This window comes from Pleurodeles waltl, chromosome 4_1 (genome assembly GCF_031143425.1).
Source record: "Pleurodeles waltl isolate 20211129_DDA chromosome 4_1, aPleWal1.hap1.20221129, whole genome shotgun sequence".
Lineage (NCBI taxonomy): Eukaryota > Metazoa > Chordata > Amphibia > Caudata > Salamandridae > Pleurodeles > Pleurodeles waltl.
Window position 1 is genome coordinate 982,694,621 of NC_090442.1, and position 21,790 is coordinate 982,716,410.

Below are 21,790 nucleotides of genomic sequence, written 5' to 3' on the forward strand. Positions count from 1 at the left end.
CTCTTTCTGTTAAACCCCCTTTACCTTGTTTTTCCCAGATAAAGTGGTGTTGAAAACCAGCAAACCTTGTCACTCCTTTTCATATAGGGCAGACTATTACCCTTCCATCTTTCTACCCTCCTCCTCACCTCTCGAAGGAGGAAGAAAGGCTTCACCGCTTGGACCCTAAAAGGGCGCTTAGTTTTTACATTGAAAGGACGAAGGACTTTCGCATGGAAGATCAGCTGTTCGTGGGGTATATTGGACAGAGGAAGGGCAGAGCAGTCCATAAAAGAACAATCTCCAGGTGGGTTATCCTTTGTATCAAGATCTGCTACTCGTTGGTGAAAAAGGTTCCCCCTGAGGGCATCAGAGCCCACTCCACCAGGGCTAAATCTGCTACTTCGGCCCTGGCAAGGGGGGTTCCGGTGGCGGATATTTGCAAGGCAGCAACTTGGGTGTCCCTCCATACCTTCACAAAGCATTACTACTTGGACTCTGAGGTTCGGAGGGACGGCCATTTTGCACAATCTGTGTTGCAGGATTTCTTGGTGTAATCAGGCAGGCACCCACCTCCGAGTGCAGTACTGCTTTGGGACTCTATTCATAAGGTGAGGAATCCACAGGTAGTTGTATCCATCAAAAGAACAAGTTACATACCTTCGGTAAGGCTTTTTCTGGTGGATACAATGGCTACCTGTGGATTCCTCACAGTCCCACCTGCCTCCCCGTTGCCTGTCTGATTGCACTAGGATATGTGGTTGTATAGATGTATGTATATATTGATATTTTTCCTGTATATATAAATGATGGTTTTGATTATGTTGCTTCATGAAGGTTTTGTGTATATATGTGTTTATTGGAGTTATTGTGGAATCGGTTCTCACCTGTTTGCCTCAAAGGCGCGTAAAAAATGGGTGAAACTGATGTCAGCACGCCCGCGAGGACCTCTTATTGGCACGGTGACGTCAGACGGAGTCGCGTGGAGCCGTGCAATTGTGACATCCTCGTCGACGTGGAGAGCTGTGAAGAAGATTTTCAGTCAGATGCTGGCACAAGGGTGAATTCATAAGGTGAGGAATCCACATGTAGCTATTGTATCCACCAGAAAAAGCGTTACCGAAGGTAAGTAACTTGTTCTTTAGGGGTGTTTTGCAGTAAAGACATGTTTAACATTAAACTTTTATATGTCCTACCTTCAAATACCATGCATGCTCCTTTTTGGCAATAGAGTCTAGTAACAGGTGAATTATTAAGTTTTAAAATATATAGGCCTGTCAAAGGTTTTTTTTTGGCAAGGGCAAATTTGAAGTTAAACCTGCACAGCCAGGCTATTGGTGGCAGACCTGCAGTCATGTTTACATTCTTAATGTAGTGGATGGCAGAATGGGTGCTGCAGTTCACTTGTGACATTGAACGTGCAGGTCCTGGGTACCCCTTGGTACCACATACTAGTGACTTTTAGGTAAGTTAAATGTGCCAATCATAGGTGTGCTAATTTCATCATGGTTAAAGAGGGAACATAGCATTCTACCACTGATTAGCAGGAGTAAGGTGCACAGAGTTCTATGGCCACCTCAAACAGCCAAGGCAAAGAGGAGGGGGACTGCAACACAAAAGGTGTTTTCTGTTCCAGTTGGTAAATTTTAAGGGCTGGTTTCTGATGGTAAGCAAGGAGTGGCTAGGATAAACAGAATCATCTTAAGTGTACACAAATGTGACACTTCCCTAACAATGTACGATGCTTCTGAAAGAGGAAAATATGTAACCAACTCAGGTCTCAAACCACATGACCATAAGGAAGGGTAAAGCTATTGTTGAAGCATATATGCTAATTAGCAAATCATTAACTATGTTTAAGCTTGAATAATTAAAAGTAGTAGAAGAATTAATCGTAGAGAAAAATAATGTGCACGTTTGAAATTGTGCCCTCAGCGCATATCAGCCATGTGTACGAGATTGTACTAATATAACTGAAACTGTATGAAATAATGAAAATATATGAGAAAAATGTACTAATATGTCATTTTGAAATATATAACCTATGTTTTACTTTAATTTGTAGTGTTAAACTTAGCTGAATTTAAGGCCTAGTCTTCCTAGGCCTCGCAAAGAGAGCGGAAATAATGACTGCGGTTGCAAGAAGCTGCCATGACCCTGAACTGCCCAATGTTAAAGTTGCTTAGCTAGAATTTTCTGCAATGTACCGGCGGACAGGTGATGATGAAGACAATTTAATACAGTTATGTGTAGAGTAGGCTAAATGTACTTTCCCAGGACTTGAACATTGGAGGAACTGACTGAAGAGGAACATGCAACAGTTTTGATACCTGAAGAGCCGGATGATGAGGACATTGTATAGCAGACCAATCCGCATCTTGTGGAAGGACTAATATCGAAATTGGTAGATTTGGTAAACAAATACTATAGGTTAAAGCCATATCTGCTGACCGACTGACCAATTAGGAATTAGGGGGATGGACTGGGAGACCCTAATAAAAAGTCATGACAATGGTCTAAAACTTCAGATGCGAGAGATGCGAGGGGAGAATTGATGACGTCAGGAGACGCTGTTCGAGGTTCTGTCGTTGGGCTCATACACTGAGAGCCTGATGCGTGGCTGACTAATTGATGACCTGAAGACGAAGACTGATTTTGTTGCTGATCCACTCTGTGGATAGGTAGCTATGAAAATGTGACTAACTAATTGGGCCTTTTCTTCTAGGTACCAACTGCGCTGATTAAAGAATTTACACTTAGATAGATTTTTTCCCAAATTAATGTTTTCTCTAAATTGTTTTGCATGAAGCCCCACATGCTGATGCTAGTCTTGGTTAGGTAGGCTGTTTGGGGTGACGTTGACAGTGACAAATGACTGACAAGCTATCTGCTGAACTCTGCTATTAATGCTGGTATTCTTTTGGCGTATGAATGTGCATTTATGCATGTGTTTTCTTCAAGTTATGAGATGATGTTTCCATTTATGAATTAATAATTGAACTGATTGAACAAAGATTGATCTAACAGATGATTTAGAATTGTAATCATTAGGGAAATAAAATTGTTTAACTTTTCACCGAGTTGTGGTTATTTAAGAGAAGATGTTTTATTAATGGTAGTTCATGCTAATTATTGATTTTGATAGTCACTACATGACTAGGATACTCCATGCGATTCAAAAGGTTCATCGACCTATATGCGTCCCCTTGTAAGTTTACTTACTAAGGACCAGGAGCGCTTGCAGTTTTTGGTAGCAGCTTGATGGTTAGTTTCCTTGGAGAACTAGTTATGTGGTGATTATTGGTTATGGTGGTAGTTTAAGTTAAGGTTAGTTGTTTATATTTTTTTATGAGGATTGAATTTTGTTTTCCTGAAATGGCAATTGTAGCAAAGATGATGTCCCCTTAAGCCAGAAATGACTTTCCCAGATCCTGGATCCCGCTAGTAAAGATGGATATGTTCTCGGCGTTCTTGTGATAGTATGAAAGTGGTAGCTTGTGCTTACACAGGCTTAGGCAAATCGCAGGTGAATTGTAATGTATGTGAGGTAAAGTAGGGAGTTTGCGTATTCCAATTGAGGTTAGTAGGAGTGTGCGTACTCTGCAGTATGAGAGTAGGGAAGTCGTCGAACTTCATATGTGTGTTGCGCTTTGTGCTAAAAAATTATCCACGTGGTTGTTGGTGATGTACGGACCCTGCGTGGTCTAAGACTCTGGAGTATATTGTCAAGTGTAGGAGACACTTGGTTATATGTTGTAACCTGCCTGGTTTAGTAGGTTGATCGGGCGAGGTCAAGAAGTCGGTGTGTGAGTTAAGGGAGTAAGAGAAATTTGCGACTGAGATTTGGCGAGTCCTATGTGCACCATGACAGACCCATTGTTCAGTTGAGAGTGAAATTTGCGGGTCAAATTTTGCTTGCGAATGGGGGAGACTGAGAAAGAGGAATAGCTATATGAGCGAAAGGGCTATCAGTGAAAATCCGTAAGGTCTCTGAAGCGATTGTGTCCCTTCCTGTAGTAAACCAGCAGGTTTGTTTTGGCTATTGGTATTTGGTTAAGGTGCTCGCAATAATTTGCATTCGTTTTGTGTGAATTGAAGTTTAGGAGGACAAGCCACAAGACTTTGTCAGCCGCAGTGTGTGAGTGTGACGTCAGAGTGTGCTGCACTGGGATAGGTTGGTCAGTAAGAAGAGTCACAAGTGGATTGGCAGCCGTCCGTAAGAGGCAATTGGTTGAGTAAGCGGGTGAAGGGAATCTTGGGAGTAAAAGTCATTTCATTATTGAATCAAAATAAAAACAATAGACAAAATTAAGTTTTTCAAGGCGTTCAGAAGCGCTATGAAAGGTGATTCTTAAATTAAGGCGTCAGTGGGGGAGCCAACCCCACCGGAAAATTCTCCTGCTTATATTGTGATGGAGGAGCGAGGTGTCGCACCATGTCTTTGGTTAAAGCAGTGGTGCAAGATGACAAAGAAGTTTGGAGCTTTAGCATTTCTGGAGCATGGAACATTTGATTTGAGAATTTTGGATAAATTGCGAACAGCACTATATGAGACAGAGCCATTACCGAAACCAGCACAGTTTGAGGCTTTAGTGGTTTGGAAGCTAGTGGCCAGACAGCAACAAGAGATGACATTTAAGAGGAGAATAAAGAGAGTGGAGGAATCCTTAGCAGAAGCTAGGTGGAATTGGGAACAGAAAAGGTGGAGAACAGAGACATTACATGGAATTAAATTGTTTCCGGTAATTGCAAAGGAAGATGAGTCAGAGAAAGAAGATACTGCTAAGGGAAGTGAAAGTACAGGAACAAAGAAAAAGAAAAAGCCTTATGTAGATGATGAGGACTCAGATGTTGAGGACCTTATTACTCAGTTGTTGAGGGATCGACCTCCACCATATGGAACTCATCCAGGGGGTCCGGGTACTAGTGCTGCTGCCACTGCTCCAGCACAAGCATTGGGGACAGAGGGACCAGTGCAGACAGATAGTGGACAGATACCAGGGGTAGTACAGAGTACACCTAATGCGGGGACTATTACTGTGGTCCAAGCACAGATGCATCCACCATTGATACAGAGAATATATCCAGCTGTGCCAGTTCTTGAGATGATCTCGAACTTAGTAGTGCCATCGGAGCAAGTGCTCCCGAGGCCATGCTAGTTTAGACTGAGCCGACTCCAATGTCATTGCCTCCAGCACAGCCACAGGGTTTGCCGAAGTTTACACCGATAACAGGAACACAGTCAGATGTTACACCAGTAATGAACCAGGCTATGGGGGTAACTTTCCCACAAGGTGCAAGTGTCAGGGCAGCTCCAGATGCGATATCGCTACCGATTACTGTTGGTCCAGCGGTACCTTTATTTGCACAAAAGAAAGCGAGTGTGGGAGATCAGAGTGAAATGTCACAAAGTCTTGTGAGAAGGGGAGTGAGTGATCCAGGGCAGATGATGTCATTTGTGGGTCAGGCCTTTAATGAATCTAGATTATTAATGGATCTTAGTCCGCTTGTAGCGCTTCCAGATTCAGTAAATGGCCCGAATGCGAGTCAAGGGTTGAAACTTTTGACGCCGCAAACTCCAGGTGCAGCGATGCAGCAGGTACCAGTGCCAACTGCAAGTAGCATCTCGTTACAGGGATTGACAGCTCAGCAATTGAGTGAATGGGAATGGGAGTGAACAGGTTAGAATCCTACACGGAGGAAGAGCTGACGTACTTGTGTCCAAAGATCACAAAAGAGGTGGGTAAGATACATCAGAAATTATCAGAGCTGGCAGAGAAACATGATACCGAGATTGAGAAAACAAAACATTTGAAACTAAGCTACAGGTTAGATTTTGAGGCAAAGGATTTTGAGCACATGAGGTCAGCAGGAACAAAGGCTCATTTAAAAGAATTGCTGCAGAGTGCTCAGATCTGGGGAGCATTAGAAAAGTGGGAAGGTAGATTGGCAAAAAAGAAGGATAAGCGAAAACGAGATTCACAAGAAGGGTCTGAAAATCTTCAGAAAGAAAGGGAATCAGTGAAGATGATTCAGATGAGGGAAATTCCAGGAGGGCAGTTTGTTCATGTCCCATGACACAGAAGTGATATATTGTCATTCACAAATGATTACCCGAAATTGAGAGAGAAACCGGTTGAGCGGTATCAGCAGACAGACAGGTTTGTGAAACTCTCTAAATGTCTGTGGGAAGACCTAAATACATTATTGGAGATGGTGGTTCCAGCTGATCTGTGGATCTAATGTAAGAGAGCAGTGAATTGGCCAACGAGTGAACTGGAAAGTGATAGAGTAACAGGTGCACCCTCACCTGAGGTGATGAAACATTACTATAAGGTGATTGAGTTCCTGAAGACAAGAATTTCTCCCAAAAACAGTGATTGGCAGAGAATTAACAGAACAGTTCAAGAAAATAAGGAGTCGATACATACCTATTATGAGAGATTGTTGAAAGCATTTAGAGAGTTCAGTGGTAAGGAAGCAATTGAGCCGAAAGACATGTTTCATTTTGTGTTCAGGTTCGTCAAAGGGTTGAGACCAGAAGTAGGACAGATGATTAAAAGTCATTTGATTTGCTGGCTGACAGAGCCGTTTGATAAGGTGTTGCAGTATGCGAAATACTGTAGTGATGAGATTGATTTGAAGCAGAAAAAGCTGAAGGAGAAAGCAATGGTGATGCAGATAAAGGCAGCTCAGACAGGAGTGCAAGGAGCTTTAGTACAACCAGTGCTGCAGCAGCAGAGAACTATTATGTTCCAACCTCAAATGAGAGGTAGAGGTCTTGGAAGGACATGATGCATAGTCCGGATTTGGGTACTGTGATAGTTCAGAATGACATGCAGAGAATGAAAAAGATGTTACCGTGTCATTTGTGTGGAAATGTGGGACACTGGAAGCGTGAGTGTCCGTTGATGGCGCAGGATAGTGTTGTTCAGCAAGGTGGTGATGTCAGTACATTTCAAACCGTGAAAGTCCCAAGAATGAAAGGATTTATTCCCAATGTTCAGAACAGAGTGCAGAATTTCCAACCCATGCAGCAGGTGCAAGTGCTGTGTGCACAACTAACACAGTTGCAACCAATACAGCCGTAGGTTCCCATGGTACCTAGACAGCAAATGCAGATACCTCAAGCCCCGATGGAACAGCAACAAATGATGCTTACTCAGCAGGTCACAGGTCAGAAACAAGACAGAAGTAATGACACAGTAAAATTCCCATTTTATAGTGAGGATGAAATAAACGAAGAATGGATGAGTGACAGTTTGGATGAAGGACCCTGTATGCTTGCAGCGTCCCTAGAAGTAGATCACAGAGGACCTTTTGTGATGGGAAAGGTGATGGGTTATAAGGTCTCATTTTTAGTGGATACAGGAGCTACACACTCTACAGTTAGAAGCGTGGAAGTCCCGAATTTACCTCTTTCAGGCAGAACAGTTCAAGTTGTGGGAGTGGAGAACAGATAGTTGACAAATCCAATCAGAGATCCAGTTCAGGTTGAGACTGGTAATTACCAGAGACTGCATAGGTTTGTAGTCTGTGACTCGAGTCCAGTATCTCTACTGGGAAGAGACTTAGGGCCTGATTCTAACTTTGGAGGACGGTGTTAAACCGTCCCAAAAGTGGCGGATATACCACCTACCGTATTACGAGTTCCATAGGATATAATGGACTCGTAATACGGTAGGTGGTATATCCGCCACTTTTGGGACGGTTTAACACCGTCCTCCAAAGTTAGAATCAGGCCCTTATTGTGTAAGACAAAATGATCCATTAATTGTTCAGACAGTGGAATAGAAGTACAAATTAATAGCGATGATGAAGAAGAACAGGTGGCTGAAACGGTGATCAACAATGCTAATGAGGAATACCCATTGATTGAGTTTTTCCCAATGTTTACTGTGAGATAATTGCATGCAGATTTACAGGGAACAGTGAAGGAAGATGTCTGGGACCTGACAGGTAAAGAAGTGGGTTTGATTAAAGGAGTAGATCCGATGAGGATCACTTTGAAGCCAAATGCAGTATTTCCGCGACTTCCACAGTATAACATGGCAGAGGATGTCCTGATGAAAGTGGCGCAAATAATTGGAGATTTCCTAAAACAAGGGGTTTTAAAAGAAGTGTTGAGCAGTCCATGTAATTCACCGATAATGGGCTTAAAAAAGTCATGTGGGAAAGTGCGCATTGTACAGGACTTGCGAAAAGTGAACAATCTGGTGGTCAAGTGTTGTCCAGTGGTGCCAAATCCAGCAGTGATACTTTTTCAGATTCCTTATGATGCAGAGTGGTTCACAGTGGTTGACTTGTCACAAGCTTTCTTTTCTGTGCCTCTTCATGAGGATAGTCAGTTTCTTTTTTTATTTTCAAATTCCTAGACAGAATCTACTGCTGGTGCAGGCTCCCACAAGGGTATACAGAGTCACCATCACTGTTTAATCAGATCTTGAAAAAGAACCTGGAGTCGTTGGAATTGCCATACCAATCGACTCTAGCGCAGTATATTGATGATCTGCTGATTGCATCCAGAACAAGGGACGAGTTCAAGTACGACTCGATTGCCCTGTTGAATCATTTGGGAAATTTTGGACATAAGGTGTCACCTGTAAAACTGCAGTATTGTCAGAAATCATGGAAATACCTGGGACATCAGATTGAGAAAGGGTCAAGAAGAATCTCCAGGGAGAGAATTACCATGATATTGCAGAAAAGTCCCCTGACTTCACAAAGAGATGTTAGAATGTTCCTGGGAATGGTGGGGTATTGTAGACAGTGGATTCCAAATTTTGCTGAAATTGTTAAACCCTTGCAAGCAGTTAACTCATAAAGAAGTTACAGATCCCATTACCCTAGATGACGCTCAGATGAAGGCGTTCACTGAACTGAGAGAAAGTTTGTGCAGAGCTCCAGCGTTGGGAATGCCTGCTTACACAAAGCCATTCACATTGTTTTGCCATGAACGCGATGCTTGTTCTTTGTCTGTTTTGACACAGCCCTATGGAGGTGCTTATCGCCCAGTAGCTTATTTTTCAGCTACCTTACACCCAGTCGCAGCAGCTTTACCAGGTTGTCTGTGTGCAGTAGCCGAAGTTGGTCAAAGTCTTTCTCAATGTGAGGGGGTAGTCATGGGATACCCTTTGACGGTGATGGTACCACACGCTGTTGAAATCTTACTGACAAGGACGAAGATGCAATATTTGACTGGTGCAAGACTGACAAGGTATGAGCCGAGTATATTGGGGGCTCCGAATGTAACATTGAAAAGATGTACATTGTTAAATCCAGCGACATTGCTTCCAAGTGATACTGTCAAAATTGAAAAAGAAGAAGACATTGAGCATGATTGTCTTGAGGTAACTGAGCTGTGTACAAAACCAAGGCCTGATATTAGGGACACACGATTGGAGGAAAATGACCAAATTGTCTTTGTTGATGGTTCATGTCTCAGAGATGGAACAGGGACACTGATAGCAGGATTTGCAGTATGCACAATCACAGGCACATGAGAAGCTTCTTGGCACTGAGGTGTATATTCTGCACAAGTGGCAGAGTTGGTAGCTCTTACTAGGGCATGCCATGTTTCTGCGAGACTAAGAGTCACAATCTACACAGACAGTCAATATGGATTTGGAATTGTTCATGATTTTGGTCAGTTGTGGTTGCAAAGAGGTTTCCTGACTTCTACTGGAACACCAGTGAGAAATGGCGACAAAATAAAAGAGTTGTAGTACGCAATGCAGTTACCTGAAGAAATTGCAGTGATAAAATGTAGTGCACACCAAAAGACGCAGGATTACATTTCATTGGGAAATGGATGTGCGGATCAAGTAGCAAGGTTTTGCCCATTGAACTGTATATCGTTTAAAGACAAGTGGGAACTGATGCCTGAGGAAGAAAATATTTGCACAAGTTTTGCATTAAAAGTGATTGATACTTTGGAAGAATTGAAAACATTGCAGGAAAATGCAGATAGGGAGGAGAAACGACTTTGGGTAAAACTAAAATGTGTCCAAGGGCCTGATGAAATTTGGATTTCTGAGGAGAGTCAGATGGTGTTGCTCAATAGTTTATTGTCTCAGATGGCCTGCTATTATCATGGGCAGGCCCATATTGGAAAGGATGCCATGGTCAGGTTGTTTAAAATTGGTTGGTTCAATCCTAAATTCAGGAAATCAGCAGAGGCAGTATGTCATCCATGTATAATTTGTCAGCAACAAAACGTGGGAAAAGGGACAGTGGTGAATTTGAGCCACATTGGAAGAGCAGGAGGTCCATTCAGAAGAATGCAATAAGATTTCATTGAGATGGCCTGAATGTGGTGGTCTGAAGTACGTGTTGGTGATTGTGTGTGTCTTTAGTCATTGGATTGAAGCATACCCCACACGAAGGAATGACAGTCTCACAGTAGCAAAGCTATTACTTAGAGAGTTAATACCACGTTTTGGATTTCCGATATCTTTAGAATCAGATAGGGGAACTCACTTCAATAACGAGGTGATTAAACTCTTATGTGCAGCACTAAACAGTGAGCAGAAGTTGCATTGTAGCCATCGCCCTGAAGCATCAGGACTAGTGGAACAAATGAATGGTACATTGAAATCAAGAATTGCCAAAATGTGTGCTACCAATCTGAAATGGCAAGACGCATTACCTTTGGTGTTGAAGTCAATGCAAAATATACCTGATAGAAAGACAGGGCTGTCGCCCCATGAGATCCTCATGGGCAGAGCAATGAGATTGCCAGCAATTCCAGCCAATGCACTTGTCAATATTACAGATGATATGGTGTTGGACTACTGCAAAGGTCTGGCTGATGTGGTTCACTCTTTCTCTTAGCAGAGACCCTGCCACCCATCCATGATCCAGGTCATAATCTGAGAGCTGGAGACTGGGTTGTCATCAAAAAACATGTTCGCAAGACCTGTTTGGAACCACTTTGGAAAGGTCCCTACCAGGTGGTGCTAACAACTACGACAGCTGTAAATTGTGCACGACTACCAAACTGGATACACGCAAGTCATACAAAGAGAGTGGTGAGTCCGCAAGAGCATGAAGACGTATTGTTGAGAGCACCAACAACAGCGAAGCAAGTAGGTACACATGAACCGGTACAAGAGCAAACTGAACCCGATGCTGAGCCTGAGCTTGTGGAAGATGGGTCTATCACCCCTGTAGGAGATGAGAGTGAAGAATTGCAGGAGGGTGAGCAAGAGCCTATCTCAACGGATACAGCAGGAGAACCGAGCACAGCAGAGGTTCTCCCAGAAGCAGACAGTGCTGAAAAGCAAACAAAGCGGGTGCCAGATCAAGAGGGTGAAAGAGTTGAGACGGATCAAAGCCAAAGTGATTTGACTCCTCCTAAACCCGTTGCAAGTCCATCAAGAGATAACACCATAGAGAAAGCAAAGTAAAAGAGTCCAATCCTGAGGAGACTATTGACAGAAGGAACGAGAAAAGGAGATAATTGACCTGAATCACAAATTGGAAAGAAGAAGGAATTGGTCATAAATGAAACAATAGAAGAAGAAGTGGAAACTACGAGAAAGGAATAATTGAGTGAAGTAGAATTAGGTGGTGAACGTAGGTTGAAAAGAAAGAGAATAGCGAGTCGAAGATACCCGGGCCCTGAGTGGGCACATGCAGCTACAAATGAAAGGCAACACAAGTTTATGTCCTCTTGTTTTGATAGAGAAGTTCTGAGTCAGTACTTTGATGTAACCTGAAGGGGATCAAAAGACTGAGGCCCTCATTACAACCCTGGCGTTTAAAGACTGCCAGGGTTGAAGTGGCGATCGTACCGCCAACAGGCCGGTGGTACTATTTGCAATATTTTGACCGCAGCGGTAACGCCGCAGTCACACCGCCGGGAACGGCGGTTTTCTGCCATGGTTGTCCCAGTGGTTTTCCGCCATGGTTGTCCCAGCGGTTTGAATCTGCCAGGGCAGCGCTGCTTGCAGTGCTTTTGACTCCCCTTCCTGCCAGCGTGTCCATGGCGGTAGAGACTGCCATGGAAAGGCTGGCGGGAAGGGGAGTCGCGGGGCCCCCGGGGTCCCCTGCACTGCCCATACACTTAACATTGGCAGTGCAGGGACCCTCAGGCACAGCCCCATCGCGATTTTCACTGTCTGCCTGGCAGACAGTGAAAATCGCGATGGGGGCTGCTGCACCCGACGAACCGCCACATTGCAGCTGGATCCATTAGGAGCTGGCTGCAGTGTTACGGCCGACATCCCCGCTGGGCCGGCGGGCGGAAACTGTTTCGCCCAGCGGGGATGTCCAAATGCGGCCGGAGCATAACGAAAACCTAAGAAAAGACTGTTGAAATAAAACCGGAAGAGACATTGATAACCTGATATGATAATTGAAAACCGGAGGCGACAAGCTGCTAATAGATTTTGACAAAGGGAAAAGGGTTCCTTGATGTGAAACTGAACTGTGAGAAGAGAGATATTTTCTTCATTTTTGATTTTTTCCGTTGCACTTTATCTAAGAGTTACTTCTGCTTTCTGATTCTTTACAGATCATGGCTGAGTTAAATAACCAAGTTAGGAACGTTAGATATTGTAGATATTTGAGTGTTGGAGTGGCAGTCATGTGTGGAATAATGTGTATAATAATGATTGTGGGAATGTTTATTTATGATATTGTTTCTGTTCCTGGAACACTAACAGCTTTAGAAAAGTTTAAGTTAGATGAGAAATACTCCATGATTATACTAATGCTCAAGGAGAGCTTTCTTCTAACGTATTCTATTGCTTGTTGAGTGAGTATGTTGAGACGATGGATGCAAGGAATTGTCTCATATGTACGCAAATTCCTTCCTCAATGGAAGAAGGGGTTATGTACCATAGTCTGCCATTAACATATGGCATAAACTGTAATCTGCTACTAACAAGATTCTATAATCAAGAGTATATACAATATTTCTACTCCAACTATGATTTAGTGTTTTCATTTTTTCCTATTATTAGATATCTGAGTAGAATAGCTAAAGAGCATAATATAGTATTAGTTAGAGGTTTCTTTGAACAGACATTAACGTTTGGTACCGCATATGCTCATAAGAATAATTTAACATGCTTGCTTACACCTTTAGAGAAAAGCTTTATAGGGCATACTGACGACAGGAGAAAGGCATTGAAGGAGAAGTTAGAAAAGGCACTAGAGAAAATAACTTATAAGAATGATTATGCTTACACTGCTATTAAAACACAAGGGAAGTTAGCTTTAGCTGCATTACGTGTAGGGAAGCTTTGTATATATAGGCCACAATCATGCACTGACACTTTATTTGATGGAACGAGTGAATGTAGGCATGTGTTTTTGTTTCAGAGTAAGTGGACTTTTATGCTGAATGGTCAGGACCCTGCGATTCCTGGGATCTGCTATATGTGTGGACTTAGTGCTTATTACCGTCTTCCTAGAGGATGGTGTGGGACATGTTATTTGGGGATAGTTTTCCTTAAAATTTATCAGATAGATGATCTAAAGAAGTTTCCAAAAGTGACTGAATTACATCATAAGTGACAGAGGAGGGAAACCTCTTCTGCAATTGTGGGAGATATTTTTGGTGCAGTAATTCCTTCTGTAGGAGTTATTTTGAATGCAATTAAGACACAGAAGTTGTCTACCATTGTGGATAACATGCTGACAAATTTTACAGGGGCAATACGCCTGTTAGAAATGGAATTAGCTGCGGATAGAGCTATGACGCTTCAAAATAGGCTTGCTTTAGACATACTTTTAGCAAAAGACGGCGGTGTCTGTAGGATGATTAATGCTAGGCATTGCTGTTCATATATTCCCAATAACGATAAGGAGATAAGAGACTTACTCACTAATTTAACTAATTCAAGTAAGGATTTGAAGGAATTGAAGGAACCAGGGGTTGGGGAGAAAGTTGGAAAAGGATTTGCTTCAGTGGCCAATTGGTTTAGTCAAATTTGAAATAGGGTATTACTGAAAATTGTACAGGGAATATTAATTGTGATTGCTTGTATATTAGGATTATGGGGCATATGCAAAGTATGGCAAAGAATAAAATTAAGGAGATCTAAAAATAATCAGAGGAGGGAAGAACAACCTAGGAAAAGAATATATATTGGGAAAATTTAAGATGAAGACAAAATACATCAGAAACGGAACTGTAAAGTGTTGGTAAAGAAAGGTGTGATGACATATTTAGTCATCAGAGGAGGAACTGTTGAAGCAGATATGCTAATTAGAAAATCATTAATGATGCTTATGTGCTTGAATAATGAAAAGTTGTAGAAGAATTAATCATAGGGAAAAATAATGTACACGTTTGAAATTGTGCCCTCGGGGCATGTCAGCCATGTGTACGAGATTGTACTAATATAACTGAAACTGTATGAAATAATGAAAATATTTGAGAAAAATGTAGTAATATGTCATATTGAAATATATAACCATATGTTTTACTTTAATTTGTAGTGTTAACTAAGCTGAATTTAAGCCCTAGTCTTCCTAGGCCTCGCACACAGAGAGCAAAAATGATAATCGCGGTTGCAAGAAGCTGCCGTGACCCTGAACTGCCCGATGTTAAAGTTGCTTAGCTAGAATTTTCTGCAAAGTACCGGCCGACAGGAAATGATGAAGAAAATTTGATGCAATTATGTGCATAGTAGGCTAAATGTACTTTCCCAGGACTTGAACAATGGAGGCACTGACTGAAGAATAACATGCAACAATTTTGATACCTGAAGAGCCGGATGATGAGGACATCGTATAGCGGACCAATCCACATCTTGTGAAAAGACTAATATCGAAATTGGTTGATTTGGTAAACAAATACTATAGGTTAAAGTCATATCTGCTGACCTACTGACCAATTAGGAATTAGGGGGATGGACTGGGAGACCCTAATAAAAAGTCATGACAAGGGGCTACAATTTCAGATGCGAGAGATGCGAGTGGAGAATTGATGACATCAGGAGGCGCTGTCCGAGGTTCTGTCGTTGGGCTCATACACTGAGAGCCTGATGCGTGGCTGACTAATTGATGACCTGAAGACGAAGACTAACTTTGTTGCTGATCCATTCTGTTGATAGGTAGCTATGAAAATGTGACTGACTAATTGGGCCTTTTCTTCTAGGTACCAACTGCACTGATTAAAGAATTTTCACTTAGATAGATTTTTCCCCAAATTAATGTTTTCTTTAAATTGTTTTGCATGAAGCCCCACATGCTGATGCTAGTCTTGGTTCGGTAGGCTGTTAGGGGTGACGTTGACAGTGACAAATGACTGACAAGCTATCTGCTGAACTCTGCTATTAATGCTGGTATTCTTTTGACGTATGAAGGTGCATTTACACATGTGTTTTCTTCAAGTCATAAGATTTTTCCATTTAGGAATTAATAATTGAACTGATTAAATCAAGATTGATCTAACAGGTGATTTAGAATTGTAATCAATAGAGAAATAAAATTGGTTAACTTTTCACCGAGTTGTGGTTATTTAAGAGAAGATGTTTTATTAATGGTAGTTTATGCTAATTATTGATTTTGATAGTCACTACATGACTAGGACACTCCATGCGATTCAAAAGGTTCATCAACCTATACGTGTCCCCTTGTAAGTTTACTTACTAAGGACCAGGCGCGCTTGCACTATTTTACTAGACTTGTTGGTTTCTGTCCTATGCTATCAACTCCAAAGACCTGCTCTGAAGGAACGATTACCAAAGCCATTTTATAATAATCCTCCACAGCATTCACCTTTGCCTGTCAATATGCACCCACAGATAAGTACTATGAGCAACCACAGTGAGCCTCACACAGGTGGCACTAGTGGCAAGGATGCATCATATATTAGCTGATCCCTTAGAATCTTAAAGGCCCAATTTCAAATTAGGAATAATTTCAGTGCTGAAGGATAGTTTTGGATCCGCAAAGCTACCAGACATCTGCCAGACCTGTTTTTATAAATCATACAAAGCTGAGAAATTAGAATGAAGAGCCTTCTAGACAAAAGCTGGAGAGGGTATGCAGCAAAAAGTACATTAGAGCAAGAGAGGTAGCCTCTATTGTTACTTACCCATGTGGTGGAAATTCCATCATATATATTGTGGAACCTAGCAAAGAAGGGGTGATAGTAGTTGGTGGGCCATGACCTACACAGGAGGAGTTCCCACAAGGGCATCCATGGTGTTGAACACAGACCTACACTAACTGTAGTATGTCCATAAAGAAAATTCCACAAAGGAAAAGGGCTCCTCACAAATAGAAAATAAAGTGAAGGAGGGAGACAAAGTATGTGCTACTTTTGACTTCAAAAGAGATGTGACGTATCACCCGTCAAAAAAAAAAAATCAGTAATCTTCTGCAATATTTGCTAATAGTTGAAATAGCCTAAAGCAAGGTATCACTCGAGCAATCCAAAAGTTGCTGACTCAGTTGACTAGGAAAAAATAAGATAACTATACCTAACAGCATAATTGCATTGGAAAAACTACCCGTCACTCCTTCCATTATGTATTCCTACTTTTGCTTATCCACTCAACCGCACCTAGATAGCGATAGGAATTGAGTTCAAGGAGACATCTTAAACCATTGTGATCCTGGGTCAGCTTCCATTTCTATCTTGTAAAACAGATGTAAAGCTTAGGCAGAATGGGGAGCCCGGAGCCCCTAAAACTCGCTGAACTTTTGGAAGATGTCCTGAAGTCCGAAGTGAAGATGCCTTTTTTAACAGACAAACAATTGAAACCACTTGGTATCCAAGCCTGAATACATCACCATTTCCATGGGGTTTTAAATTACAAAAAGGGAACCATGGTGGTACCACTGCACAACAAATTGTTGACCTGTCTCAGTGACAAAATAGGCATTTGCAAAGCCAATAGGTCTGGATTTATTGTATCAACAAACGTAAATACAGGTATTTACAAATTCAGCTTGCATGCAGAATATGCACAAATGTTTTTTATCACATTAAAGCCTGTCCAACTCGCTTATCCAATTTTTGGAAAAAGTAGCAAAGATATTGCTTTCTGTATAGAACACCATAGTTGAGTTTTCAGATTTAGAATAGTCCCTTGTGCAGTTTAACGTGAGCACTTATTGAAAGGGGGTAAATAAATTGCCAGCTGAGAACATGAGTAAAGAGAGTAATACTCCTCTGGGTGGAGCCAGGCCAAACCTACTCTAGACATAGTTTAATGAATTGCTAAAAATATATCATCCAGATAAAGTCAAACATAAAAAGAGAAGTTCCCCCTAACTAGATAGACCATTATCACAAAAAAGTTAGAATAGTCATACACTTATATTTGGTTTATGTTGTCATTCTCAGGCAGACTACTTTGGGAGTCATTTATTTTATGTGGGAAGCTGGAAGATAAATCCAGTGAAATGTGTTGAAAGTGATTTTCTGTGCATTTAACACTTCTGCAATAAAAAAAAAGTATTATATTCCATGACTATTAGTATCAGTGCACAAGAAAAAAACTGGTGATAATTTCACAGTAATAATTGTGGAAAAAGATTCAGAAACAGTGCTTGCACATTTATCTAAAAATTTTTGAGAATGTCATGATAACTGTTTATGGTCACACTATTACCAAAGTGTGATATCAAACAAAACATTCTGTACCTTATTCCATTAGTGGGGCGGTGCTCATTTCTACCAAATGACAGTGCAGAACAGCTCTGCTGTATATAAACAGCAGAAAGTATTTTCTCAATGTCTGAAAAGTGTTTCTACTGATATTCTGAAAATGTCTCTTTTGTAAGGTAAGATTTTCTGTGTTACTGGATGCCACTAAGGGCTCTATAACTGTTCCTAATGTCACCCGGTAACTCCTCATCAGAGTTCCCAGTACTGAAGAGATTGATAACTGCATGGAGGGAGATGGCATTCAGAGTGACAAGGACCAAAAGTGGCACCCTGAGTTTCGCCTTAGAAATTTAGGATTTACGGAACGGTAGCATTAGGAAGTAGTAAGGGTTTTTAGAAATTGGGCATAGGTGCCGTTAAGGGGTAGTAATGTGTTTTTCGGGTTCAAAGAAGGATAGTTAGGATTGTTAGGGTCCATAGATGGGGATTAAGCCATTGCAAGGGGATTTCAGGGTTATGGGTAGAATAGTGTTAATGGGTAGTAGTGAGGTGTAATGTTCAGGGACAGGGACAGGTGCATAATGCAGATTAAAGGCAATAGTTATGTGAAGGAAAAACGGGAAGCATAGGGAAAAAATATTAAGAATGTTAAGAGCTTCCCCTAAAAATAAAACGTAAAACAAAAAAGGTGGGTGTGGTATTCCAACATTAAACTATTTATAAGAAAAACATAAATCCTAATTTTGGAATAAAAAATAATGATTAATACCATATAAATGAAAAACAAATTTAAAAAGTATTTATGTAATAATAACTACTACTTTAGTCCCCCAAAAATAACCTCCCAAGATTAAACTTAAAGGAATTCGTGAACTGGATAAAACCATATGGAAAAACCACTAGACACCAGGGATTTTTCATAAATGTTTCTCAGGGAGCAGCCCCCTGTGCAAGGGTCGCTCCCCAAAATGGGGCAATCTTTTTGGCCATGCTCTGTCCCCCCTGGGGGCAGATTGGCCCTATATATAGGCAGAAAACAACTAGACACCAGGGATTACTCTCTCAAATTTGTTCATTTGTAGGGGTGGGGGACGCCTATCATGGCCATGTCCCCCACCCCCTAAAAAAGGAAACAGTCTTTCTACCCCTCTGCGATCTAAAGCTTTCTTGAGCCATACCTAACAATGCAAGAGGTTGTAATAAAAAGTTCCCAGTACCTTCTCATTTAAATCACTTAAAGGAATACGACAGTACATTCTTCAAAGGTGTAATGAATAAATGTAGCGGTTGGGGGATCTAAATGTTAATCATGAGAATGGCTAATTATATAAAGCATCCCACAACCTGAATAGTCTATGGTCACCTATTTATTGGTGCTCTTATTATATGATTGTAATCATGTTATCATCCTCTTAAGGACGAAAGGTTCAGACAACGTAGAACAAATCAAACCTGTAACTTGCCAACCTCTTGCAAGCACTAAACAGTGAACTCATAAATCCTCACTTCCTAAAACCTCAGTGCAACACACATATTATATTGTCAGATGACATGCCACATGAACTGCCCATGAACCAGCAATGAGCACATTTGGAATGGATATAGGCTTTTGGGTACTGGCAAAAATTGACTGGCCTGTCATTGTAATAGAGTTGTGTAAATAAGTAGATCTGTAGAGCATACATTAAAAAAACCCATAATATTTAATACATGATTGATTTTTAAAGGAATAATGAAATATTTCCAAAAAGTATCAAAGAAATCACAAGATCAACTCAAGGAACAAGATATGATCAGGTGAATAAAACAAAAGGTGCTACATTTTCAAAGTAGAAAATAAAGGAAGGTTATTTCATGATTAAGTAGGAACGAAGTATGGGCCATATGTACAAAAGCTTTTCCCATAGACACAGAATGGATAAAATCCTTTGGTACATCTGGCCCTATGTTACATAGCTACGGTGCTTTCTTATTTAATGGTGCACATTATAAATATATAAGGAGGACCACAAGTTGAATATCTTAAAGAAATATGCACATTTGCTGTGAGGGTTTTCTTTCCTATGTTAAGGTCCCACAAATCCCAAGGCCAGGACAACCAAATCCTCTGTGACCAGAGGTATTAGCCTTACACTATGACAAGTAACCCCTTTCAGTAGGCATAGGTATTAAGAAAGAAGTGTGGTAACCAGAAGGCCAGTACATGTTGAAGTGATTGCTTTACCTGTGCACAGAGAACATTTCTCTCCATACGTTTAACCTCGGTAGCTCCTGTTTATTCGAGTAAATAAATGGCCCTGCAACCCTGTGTGTGATCACATCTTGTTCCTCTGAGAGACATTCATTAGGATTATACAATTTCACAATCTCAAGGCTTGTAATATAGTTATTTGGCCCATCATTGTTCACTGTTATCGTTACTTATGCTCCATCTACTAATTCAGTCTTGCTTTGAAAATACTTAGTTTTGCATTAGTCATAATATTTTAAGCTGTATTTTCATGAGTGGTTACATCATAATACTTTCATCAGTTCATACGTTGTGCTGTGGAGAGCATCTCACCCATGTAGGTTCTGTGGTTTGTAGTGATATATATATTATTAATTTCAAGATTTCCATTTCTTCCTAGAATGTTGTCAAACTCTCAATGAAATCTCATCACAATCTCACAGATTTACTCTTCCTTGGTGAAGTGGTGAAGTGACAATTACCTTATCGGGCTTCTGCGGGCTTTTGCCAACTTCCATTTTGAGAACAGTTTTGTGTTTCTTCTATTACTTTTATAGGCAGACAACCCAAAGTCTTGTGGGACTTCAAGTGTGCCCCATAATAACTGCAAAAACAAACAGGCTGGGTCTTGACCACTTTGAATTATGGGCCTCCCTCTTAGGCAACTTGTGAAATGAACAGAACTCTACATGTTGCCCTAAGTCACTTTGGTGGTTGCAGCACCACACTCAGGTATCTGGTAATCTTTGTATCTTGCTCTTTTGGTTTCCCTTTCTCTAAGTACTGATCAAGCTCTATAACAATATCTTGGCCTGCCATTAACACTACGGCAAAGTTCCATGTCAGACTATTATTAATACTACAGTGTTGAAATTAAGATTTACCTACATGCATGACATAATAACTTAGCACTTTTTAATCTGTCCTTGGCAGCACCTCTTCCACTAAAAAGACATCCCCTCACCCAGTCTGGAAGAATCATTAGCATAACATCTGCATATCAAATATAAGGCATACTCCTAATCTGAGTTTCCTAACAAGGCTTGTTCAGGACCATTCCTCTTCTAGGGCCACATTTACATTTGATAGAAATGTTGAGTTCGTAACTGTGATTCAATGCGAATCACAATTTCAAATGTTCAGGCTCTGTTGAGTTTAATTTGTGATTCCCAGTGGGTCGCAAATAGAATTGCCTCATCAATATTCATGAGGATGGTCTCTCGTTGCAACCCACTGGGAATCACACAAATCACAGGGATAGTGGCCTGCTGGGGTCAGCAGACCACCATGTAGGTAACTGCTTTTAAATAAAGGATTGTTTTTTTTTAAAATGCATCCCGTTTTCCTTAAAGGAAAATTTAATGTGTTTAAAAAGAAAATGGAAAGTTCTCTTTGAATTTTTTAAGAGAAGGCAGTAGTCCATGGGACCAGTGCCTGCTCTTAAAAAATGCTTTTACAGACATTCACAAAGGGGAATGGGTCCCTTGAGGACTTCTTCCCATTTGACCACAAATATGAAATTAGTGGTAACCCGAGAATGTTTTCTGACTGCATTTTGTCGCAAAACATGCAAACATACCACTGCGATTCGGTTTTAGGAAAGGATGCCCTATACACATCTTTTCCAAACACCAAATTGCAAATTAGTGAAAAGGCAGCCGAATCACAATTGTGCATTGGTACATATCAAAAAGCTTTTCAGCGGTCGCAAACACCCTGATTCAGTAAATCGGACTGTGAACACTAAAAAGCTTTGAGCATCTGGCCCCTAGTCCTGTAGATACCACATTTTACCTTAACATGCTCATAATCTATTTGGGGTTACTTTGTTTTCATATCTAATGTGCCGTCTGCTGTCAATAGCAGTAGTCTTCTTGTTCTGTCAAAGCAAGATGCTGCTGTCTTTGTCACAAACACATAAAAAGTAGGGTGAACTTGCATGCATGAATTATAAAGGACGGCATACAAAAAAGGGCCTAAATACTTTACTTAACTTCATATTCCCA